Raw genomic sequence first — 8,678 nt, 5'->3', positions numbered from 1 at the left:
AAAATTCTCCGGTCCCGGAAAGGCCAGGATGGCAACGACGTGCAGAACTCATAACTACAGAAAGAAGCATGCGGTTAGAGAGTCACTGAAGAGTACACATCTGCCTACAGTCACAATACCTGCAACTGAGTGACGAAGCAGTGACTCCCATTACCCCCTGAGAAGATATATTGATGAGTTTCACTATGGCTTTATCTCTGTGAAGCATACCATGGAGGTCTGCTCCTTCAGCAGGGTTTCTCCAGAGTCTCAGTGTGAGAAAAATTTTAAGACTTTCAGTGAAACATTAACATTACAGGTTTTTGCCAGGGCATCTACTCTTCATCCTATTAGCAGTACTAGAGGACTTAAGGATTCTGTATTTTAGCCCAGATTTTTCCAAAGTCTGGTAGGTTTTATAAGTTGAATATCTGTCACCTCTCTACTTGACATCTATATTCTGGATATGATTACAGCATGGAGCCCAGCTGGAGCTGTGGTGCATACATACTGTGCCATGCAGACACAAAGTCCAGTATTTTTTGGAAACTAGCTGCACTAAACAGCTACTGTCCTCAAAGGGAACAGATTTGGACAGATTAGGAGAGAATTAATGGACCTACTGAGTATGGGCTGTGTGCATGCTGCCTCTAATGTTTTGAAAGCATCCACAGGGTAGCTGGACGGGGAGTTCACAAGGGGTCTGGTGATTCCCTGAAGGGCTGGATTGACTGGTCATGACCTGTATGTGCAAGGATTTCCTCCTAAGCAAATGCTAGTTGCTCTTTCAGAAGACCTAGTTTCTGGGACTTCCTCTCAGGCACAGGGTGCTTGCAAACAGGCTGAAGTGCAATGGTGGAGGCAGATGCATGACTTTTATGGGAACACAAGTGGCAAAAGTGATGCAGTAATGCAGTGTTCCTGGTGACCTTGAAAGTGAGGCAGCCTTAGCAAGGTCTTCATGGGAAAATATAGCGTATGTCACATCAGTTATTGAAAGATATAAACTCAATAAAGTAAATATGCAAAATGACTGTAAGCATTATGTATTTTGTGGAAGATTCATTTTTTGACATGAGCCCTGTCAAAACTGGCTGCTCCTGCCCAAGTGCTGAATAGATGCTCCAGCAGAAGTATCCTCAAAATGTGCACTATCTAATGGATACGGTAACATGATTTTAATCCAAACCTATAAATACTGAAAGGGATGGCAGTAAACCTGGCTTGACTTTAGAAAATAAGATTTGTTTTTAAATAAAGCATTAAAAATGTGCAGCACCCATGACAATGCAAACAATGGCTGGATTTGGAGTATAAGTGTTTGCCACTGTAATTCAGACATATAATACCTCAGGCTTATTATTGTCCCTTTGAGGGCATCAGGGACAGCAATGACCAGTCTCAGGGCTAGACCCAGCTCTGTGGGAAACCAGAAAAACACAGCTGCTAAAAAAACCCAACGTGTAAAGGAACAAATGTAAAGACATTTCAATTTCACCAAATGTGCTACTATCCAATAAAATGAAAGTGTGTTGAAGTGTTTATTGTTGGGTTGCTCCATACATATGAAATCTGAATTTGTCAGCTTTTTTAGTCAGCTCATATAAGCTTTTCTAATGAGCAAAAGGAAAAAAAAACCACTGAATATGCAATCTTTTTTTATAATGTTATTTGACATTCTACTACTGTTTGATCTAGACCTGTACAAATTTAGCTAATCTGTGTGGGTTTCATGAGTGCTGTTAACTGACTGTTGCTGAAATCAGTGTTATGATACAGGGACTGAGCTGGGCCACCACAAATAATAATAAGAAAATCTGAGGCAATGAATAATTTAGTGTTGCCATCCATTTGTTAAATTCTCTTTAAGACTTTTTCTTTGGGAAAAGTAATCTAAATCATTCTACCCTAAAGCAGAGTATTAGGATCTTTATTTGCATTGGGGAGCGGAAGGTACGTGAACTGGTAATAGATGAGGAAAAGTGCTAGACAGAGTAAACTGTCAACTGTAAAGACATTTGATCAGTTTAAAAAAAAGTCAGAAGGAGCACAAAGACCTAGGCCAACTCCTCAGTATTGTATTTAAGCTTCTTTCCTAGTAGATTTGCTGAAATTCAAGCTACTCTGGACTCCAATTTGCTAAGTTTTCCTTCTTACATGTAGCATGCACAGTTTTCCCTTCTCCAGAAGACAAGTGAGCTGTCAGTTAGCAGAGGGTATGACCTCTGCTTGCACAACAATATTTCATCAGAGGTTGGAGCAGCCAGAATAAAACAAAGGGTCTGGAAGCAATTTTTATGCTAAAAAAAGTCTCCATGGCTTTTCACTCTGAAGTTTACATATTTCTGCCCTCAATGTGGTGTTTTTATGGAATGTATTGATAGAACCTGCACATTTTTTTGCAATGTACTTTGGTCTCAGTGGCAAGCCAGGCCAGCCCAGCAGACTTAGCTGGGGAAACAGCACACTATGGTTTCACCTGCTGAAGTAACCTCCCAAAAAGCCAGTCCAGAATGTATGTATACACACAAACCACTATTCAGTCACGACTTACTGTGTTTGCTTTGTGCCCTGCTGCACACTGGGCTTTCCTGTGGATCTAACAGATCCTTGATAAGGAATGATGGGCAAAGATGAAGAAACTTTCTGAACGTTGAAGGAGCACACTTCTGGGATAGGCTTCCAGTTAGAAAAGATGGGGGCCAAAATCTGAAATGGCTTAATGATAAAACTTGATAGCTTGCTGATAGTATTTCTGTGTCAAGGTGAGAGTAATCTTGGAACCTGTAATTCAAACCTGCGATTAGGGTTTCCAGTGCTGACTTTGTTGGTAGATTCAAGTGAGGGTTGAAGAGACTTGGTGATGTATGCTTGTTCCACATATTGCTAGAGCTTTTAACTGATACTACATTTTAGGGTTCTTGGACACCTGCAGGGGACAGGAAGAATGTTTTTTTTACTGCAGTTATATAACTGGCTTTGAGGAAGAGTGGGGAGGAATATGGTGTCTTACTTCCTTTGGAGGACTGAAAACCAGCCACAGCTAGCAAAGGGACATTTCATGGGCATCTACAGTGATAGTAAACTGTCTTATGGCCAGTGGTGTGTCTTGCTTATGCATTCAGGGTTAAACCAACTGTGTGATTGGACACAGGAAGGATTTTTTTTCCCCCCATTATATCGTCAGAAACCTTTGATTTTTGTTTTTTCCCTTCTGTAATGTGGTACATGGTCCACTTCCTAGGATTAGCTGGTCATTTTCACTCCAGAAATATCTCTAAATTTCTCAACTGTAAGTCCTCTCTTCCTGCAAGCAGTTATTTTGTGAAATTGTAGTCATTGTACTAAAGGGCTGAAGACTGTTATATGGTGTCGGGGAGGGTTTGATATATTTTGGTTTGGGGACACCTAGATCATATTGATCCAGGTGATCCCTTACTGTCATATGACAGAGCAAAGCAAGCTTAGCAAGCAGAATTAGACCCATCATTGGTGGAAAATTTTGAGAATCATCCACAAGAAAGTAAAAGGTGATGAACTTAAAAGGGTTCCCACTTTTGGATGCTGCTCACCTGAAAGAACAGGGCTTCGGATGCTATATTTAATCAAATACACACTGTTGTTTAAAATACAGACTTTACTACTATCAATTATGATTTTCTGTCGTGGTTGATCACCTAAATTCCTTAATTCAAAAGCCTGAACTAAAAAAAGCAATTGATCTACCATTTTCTCCATAGGGTTATCGCAGCAATGCTTCACAGCCTGGACTGGTCTCCTGCTCATTTTTGGAAGGACTGCTACATAGTTTTTTTAAACTAACAATATAAGGTCAGTGAGATTACTCATGTGTTCAAACTAGACTCATTGCTGGATTCAGGCTTCCTGCACTAAAGAATTTGAGATTTGCTTATCTGACAGACAGCCAACTTTGTTTTATGGAGATATTTAAGCTGTTGGTCTCCTGGCTTATAAAAGAGAGAGCTGATGTCAGGACAATGCTTATGAAAATCCTGGCTCTGAACTCACTTTCAGTTTTAGTCTAGAAAAAACAGTTTTTTAAACCTTAAAGCCATGTTGAAAAGTGGATCTTTATTTCTACTCAGAGGAGTCTGAAAAGTCACGAAACGTTAGCAGAAGATGTTTTCATCCAAATGATTTAAAGTTCAGGACTGGGCCTGGCTGGATTAATCTTTCTCTGTTTCTATTAACTGTGCATTTTATATGTTTTCTATATAGATATATAAAATATGTATATGTATATGTATAAATGTATATGTATAAATATATGTATATGTACACAAAAATATGATCCACCTATTTATTTTAATGTGTTTTATTTAAAGCTAAATAGGCCTAAAGAAACAATTAGGGAAAACATGGTTCAAAATTGTCTGAAATGTTGAACTGATGAGTCAAGCATCATGTTTACCTCTTCATTAATTCAAAATACAGAGGATAATATAGAATAATGTTAGCCAGTCAGGCTGCACATGTAAATAATGACTCCTGATTCACCAAGACTGCTGAAAATAGCAGTCATCACTGATTAACCCATTCAATAAATATAGGCACATTTTCTTCCTGACTGGTTTTAAGTGATGAACAATAGTTTTACCCCTGCCCCTCCTGTCAAAACACTAATTCCATTTCTCAGCTTTAAAGAGCACTCCTACACATTCGAATGACTTCAGTAGCTTCTGGTGAAAATATTCAACACCCAATTCCCCAGTGCTTTGTGTAGACAACTCTGCATGTGTTCAACCAGAGCTCTGTACAGAGAACCACTACAGGACATGGCCTTGAGAACACGTGAAATATATATGGATGATTATTCGGATTCCCTCTTGTAAGAACAGAGGTGTGTTCTTGGAGAAAGACCAGTAAAGGGCAGGTTAATTTATACTAGCTCTAGCCAACTTGTGCTGGATTAAGATAGCCAAAGATGCAAGGAGGCCTGATATATTTCTGTTCGTGGCTTGGATGGGCACACACTTTGCTGGGTAAAAAACTGGCTGGATGGCCGGGCCCAAAGAGTTGTGGTGAACAGAGTTAAATCCGATTGGTGGCCGGTCACGAGTGGTGTCCCCCAGGGCTCGGTTTTGGGGCCACTCCTGTTTAACATCTTTATTGATGATCTAGACGAGGAGATCGAGTGCACCCTCAGTAAGTTTGCAGATGACACCAAGTTGGGTGGGAGTGTTGATTGGCTTGAGGGTAGGAAGGCTCTGCAGAGAGATCTGGACAGGCTGGAGTGATGGGCTAAGGCCAACTGTAGGAGTTTCAATAAGGCCAAATGCCGGGTGCTGCACTTGGGCCACAACAACCCCCAGCAGCGCTACAGGCTTGGGGAGGAGTGGCTGGAGAGCTGCCAGTCAGAGAGGGACCTGGGGGTGTTGATTGACAGCTGGCTGAACATGAGCCAGCAGTGTGCCTGGGTGGCCAAGAAGGCCAATGGCATCCTGGCTTGTATCAGAAATAGCGTGGCCAGCAGGGACAGGGAAGTGATCTTGCCCCTGTACTCGGCACTGGTGAGGCTGCACCTCGATGACTGTGTTCAGTTTTGGGCCCCTCACTACAAAAAGGACATTGAATTACTCGAGCGTGTCCAGAGAAGGGCAAGGAAGCTGGTGAAGGGTCTGGAGCACATGTCGTACGAGGAGCAGCTGAGGGAACTGGGGTTGTTTAGTCTGGAGAAGAGGAGGCTGAGGGGAGACCTCATCGCCCTCTACAGCTACCTGAAAGGAGGTTGCAGAGAGCCGGAGATGAGTCTCTTTAATGAACTAACAAGCGATAGGACAAGAGGTAATGGCTTCAAGTTGTGCCAGGGAAGGTTTAAACTGGATATTAGGAAGCATTTCTTTACAGAACGGGTTGTTAGGCGTTGGAATGGGCTGCCCAGGGAGGTGGTGGAGTCCCCATCCCTGGAGGTGTTTAAGAGTTGGGTTGACATAGCGCTGAGGGATATGGTGTAGCTGGGAACTGTCAATGTTAGGTTAATGGTTGGACTAGATGATCTTCAAGGTCTTTTCCAATCTAGATGATTCTGTGATTCTGTGATTAGTTATGCACCTTTTCCATGGTTACAGCTTCTGTCTGGGGTGTAAAGGAAGGTCATTAAAGCAGCTCTCTGGTGGTTCTGCACCTGCTGAGAATTTGTCTGTACAGGTGGAATCCCAGGGGTCTTGTTAAGGCAGCTTTTAATTTGCTTCACAGTTTTGGGAGAGACTCAGAACCCATGCTTCTGACCTCTGGCTTTAAGAAACATAAAATTTATTATCCCTCAACTGGGGTTTGGCCAATGTTTGTCTTCTGGATTAATAATTTTTAGTATTTACCTCCTAAAGCAAATGTTTTTCTTCCTTGAGCAAGGCAAATAAATATGCACACCAATAAAAACTCCATGTGACATTTTTCTTCAATTTGTGTAGCAAAAGAAGTCTATATGAGAACTGCAGCTTTAATGTACGCTCATAAAATCTTTCATTTATTATTTATATAATTGTTTGCAGAGTGCTGTTGCCATGACAACTTTTACACACAGTGAGGTAAATCCTTTCATAGACAGTAGTCACGACTCCAAACGCCATCACATGAAGATAAGTCTGCATGGACATTTCACGGTTTGCCAAGTTTTTCTAAAGTAGTTATTGACATTAAAATAACTTCCTTCTGCTAAATTAGAGAAAAGAGCCTGTTTTCAGTCTAATTTCCTCAAGAAACAAGGCTTAGGCAATCATTTTCTCCATCCATCTGTCTGCTTAGACCCTCCTAATATCTTTCAAATCTGCTGGCATAATTTCAATTACATTTCACTAAGATGTCTCAAAGATAGTTAAGTCTGACACACTTAATGGAAAGTAGTTGTACGAAGGAGCGAAAGTCCTAAAATAATGTGTCACAAAGTGAAATGTTCCACCATGAGCTTGAAAGTGGTGAGCTCCTTCTCTCCTGTTGTCCAGACAGCAGCAAACTGGCCACGACACATGCTATTTCCTTGATACCTAAAGGAGAAATGAGGGAGAAAAGGTGGAGCTGTGGGAGGGTGGAGGGATGAAGAGTTCTGGTGGAGACTGGAGATGTTGCAGACAAGATGTGGGGAATGTCCTTGTTGTAGTGATGGGGCTGTGGGCTCACAGGACATGAGTTAATATGAAATGAGGGCTTCATTGATTCTACCACTCAAGGACAATGGTTTCCAGATTCTGCAGACTACAGTAACCTTCAGTTTGGGGAGCCAGGGCTTTGCAATGTCTGAGGCAGTTTAGGCTGCGTGACTCCTGCAGCCTTGCTCTTTGGAGAAGAGACTTCCAAGCATAATAAATTACATACACTACATGTGCAGGGGTTAGTAACCCTGCACATCTGACTGTCCATGCAGCCAGCTGGCACCACAGCCTAGCCCTTTGGTAACCATGATGCAAAGCAGACTTTGTCCTGGGACAACCTGGGCTGAAATGAATTTTGACCCGTGGGCTGAAGGTGATGGAGTTCTTGTAAGCTTCAGAGCTTCTTAGCATTCAACAGTGATACCAAAAGCCACCAGAATCTCACCAGGCTTCTCAGCAGCTATCGGATTATGGGGATCATGTTTCATATTTGGAAATACAATACGACTTGGTTTGGAAATGGAAAAACATGACAGATATACAAATGTTAGAGACTTTCTGTTGACTGAGAAATTTTATATATGTGTATGCATGCACGCATAAACTTAGTTGCTCCAAAGTGGCAGGATGAAGGGAAAGAGACACATTTTTTGAATGCTTAAATCTGGCCAATTCCAATCACATTTCAAAGCAAATGAAAAATAAGGTCAGTATTTTGCAGCATAGTGCCTAAAAGTAGTTTGTGTTTTCTGTATATCTACACTTAACTGACTTTACTAAAGATTTCAATCTCCCTTTTGTCAATGACATAGGTTCAGCATCTTTGAAAGTCATTCCAGCTTTAGGTGCCTGAATGTAAGAGTTGATGTCAGTGCTCAAACATTTTGTTTTACCTTGATTATTGTTCACTATAGAACAGGTCAAAAGCCTTACAGTAAATCAGAGAACTGGCAAGTATGGTGGGTTGACTCTAGCTGGATACCAGGTGCTCACCAAAGCTGCTCTATCACTCTCCTCCTCAGCTGGACAGGGGAGAGAAAATATAACAAAAGGCTCGTCAGTTGAGATAAGGACAGGGAGAGATCACTCACCAATTATTGTCACAGGCAAAACAGACTCAACTTGGGGAAAAATTAATTTAATTTATTACCAATCAAATCAGGGTAGGATAATGAGAAATAATAGCTAAATTTTAAAATCTCCCCACCCCTCCCTTCTTTCCAGGCTTAACTTCCCCTCCTCCCCGCTAGCGGTGCAGGGGACAGGGCATGGGGGTTGCGGTCAGTTCATCACCCATTGTCTCTGCCACTCCTTCCTCCTCAAGCGGAGGACTCCTCACACTCTTCCCCTACTCCAACGTGAGTCCTTCCCATGGGCTGCAGTTCTTCACAAACTGCTCCAGCGTGGGCTCATCTCTCTCCATGGGTCCACAGGTGCTGCCAGGAGCCTGCTCCAGTGTGGGTTTCCCACAGGGTCACAGCCTCCTTTGGGCACATCCACCTGCTCTGGCGTGGGGTCCTCCCCAGGCTGCAGGTGTATATCTGCTCCACCGTTAACCTCCATGGGCTGCAGGGGCACAGCCTGCCTCAC

The sequence above is a fragment of the Strix aluco genome, chromosome 2, assembly GCF_031877795.1.
Source record: "Strix aluco isolate bStrAlu1 chromosome 2, bStrAlu1.hap1, whole genome shotgun sequence".
Classification (NCBI taxonomy): Eukaryota; Metazoa; Chordata; class Aves; order Strigiformes; family Strigidae; genus Strix; species Strix aluco.
The sequence above is the reverse complement of the archived record's forward strand: the minus strand, read 5'-3'. Positions refer to the sequence as shown.